Source organism: Mustela putorius, unplaced genomic scaffold (genome assembly GCF_011764305.1).
Source record: "Mustela putorius furo isolate JIRA1106 unplaced genomic scaffold, ASM1176430v1.1 tig00003834_pilon_pilon_pilon, whole genome shotgun sequence".
In the NCBI taxonomy this organism is placed as follows: domain Eukaryota; kingdom Metazoa; phylum Chordata; class Mammalia; order Carnivora; family Mustelidae; genus Mustela; species Mustela putorius.
The window spans coordinates 23,128,459-23,130,417 of NW_025421987.1; the positions used below are offsets into that span (position 1 = coordinate 23,128,459).

At 43.1% G+C, this 1,959-nt stretch overlaps 1 pseudogene; it reads right to left on the bottom strand.

Moving 5' to 3' along the window:
• Window positions 1–786: 786 nt before the first annotated feature.
• LOC101690432 lies at window positions 787–1,605 on the bottom strand (annotated as a pseudogene).
• Between the last annotated feature and the right edge of the window lie 354 nt (window positions 1,606–1,959).

Here is a 1,959-nt window from a genome sequence, read left to right on the forward strand (position 1 = left end):
ACACACCCTCTATACATCCATGCAACAATGCCTCTTATTTCTTAAAGCAGGGATAGGATTGGGAAAAGACATCAAATAGTTACAGAGCAATTTTTTTTAAAGATTTTTAATTTATTTTTTACTGTACAGCCAACATGAGGCTCTAACTCACAACCCCAAGATCAAGAGTCACATATTCTACCACCTGCGGTAGCCATGCACCCCTACAGAGCAACTTTTTAAACTTTCCTTTTGGACCAAGGTCTAACCCTTTGAGGATTCAAGCAGCTCTGGAAGGCCTGTGAACAGCAGATTCCAAAGTTCCAGAGAACTGTCCTTTCCTTCTCAGACACAATGTCAAAGATATAAAATGTCCTGTCAAGTTACATTTTATATTCTGAAATAAGGAAGCACTCAAATATTCTTAAGGCATTTACTTATTAAAATATTCTCTGCCAAGATTTCACGTTAGCTCAAATTCAAATCAGTCTTTACCTATCTGTAGTGAGCTCTCCGCCTCAGTGGATAAAAACACCTTCCCCAGCAATCAGTGTTACCAAAGATCCCCAACCCGTGAGCCCCATGGTCAGCCTCTTTGTTCCCTGGGTGAACCAGTTTGCTCTTAATACTGCTCTGCTACAAAGCACCAAACTCAAACTCAATGGAAAAGGGGTAAAACTTCTGCACAGTGCACTTTAAGAAGAGGTACTTTTTTTGCTTACGAAAAGAAACCTATGAGTCCTCCACGAATAGTATAAGGGAGAGTTTTATACCTAAGTACATGATTTGGAGTGAAGAATTCGCATATTACTCTGCTGGTCCACACTGGTGACCCCCTTCTTGTTCTTCCTGTGGGCCCCCTTCATCAGGTATCAGAATCTCAGGCTCTGGCATGCATAATGTCCACAGTACTCTCCAATACAGAGTTGTTTTTGCCCTTCTTCTACTGGCAAATCAATTCGATGTTCCTTAGCTTTCCAAAGTGGAAATCTCTTTCTCCAAGTCTTCAACAGTAAGTTTCAATACATTGACCTGCTGCATCAATTCAGCCCCTTCATCATCCCCGAAGCCCACACCAAGATTCTTTCTCACCACCCTCCCCCTGTAAGGCCAGCCTTAGCGGTTGCAGTGGATCTATGTATTGCAACTGGCCTCTCTGAAGCTGCACTGCTAGAGCCAAGAGATTTTTTTTATTTGTTCAGAGCCCGAGCAACAAGAGAGGGAGCAACTGACATTTCTTGACCTTATCGGGCAGCTACAGGGTCAGTCTTTTCCATCACAGTTTGCATTAGAAAACTTCTTGAACCACAGAAAAAATTCAAAATTGTCCTGAAACTTCCCTTGTACTAATTTGTCCACAGGAATTATTTAGTCAACACCCCTTCTCTTAAAATCTGCTTTTAGCATTTTGAAGTTCTGAATGTATTTGTGTTCTAGCTTAGCCTGGAATTTCATTTTCTTCAAACCAATGGAGCCAGGGAGCATTGTGTCCATAAACTGACAGTAGACAGCCCCTGAACACAACTATTCAGCCTTCATCAGATTCAACCACAAAGAGACTCATTGATCTAGGTCAGCAAGTCATGTCAACAGGTTATCACTGGTGACTGATCATGATTACACATGGATTCACTGCTGTCTTTGACTCCCAGCAAGACCACATCCACTGCCCGTGTCTGCTTCCATTCAGTCTTCCTCAGGTTTAAATTACCGGATCCTGCCTGCCAGCCCAGAGGATGACATCACATGCCCTCCCCTTCACTGCCCATTGTGCACAAACCTACTTAAAAGTGACTGGCTTTAAAGATCAGAGGTTTATTAGCTGATCATTCTGTGGGGTAGCAATTTGACTTGGGCTCCAATGCTTTCAGCTGGGCTCACTCCTATACCTGCAGTCAGTTTCTAGAGCAGTGGAGCACTGGTTCATTGTTCCTTAGGGCACATCTCTTTTCTGTGGGGCCTGCTGTCTTCCAGTAGACT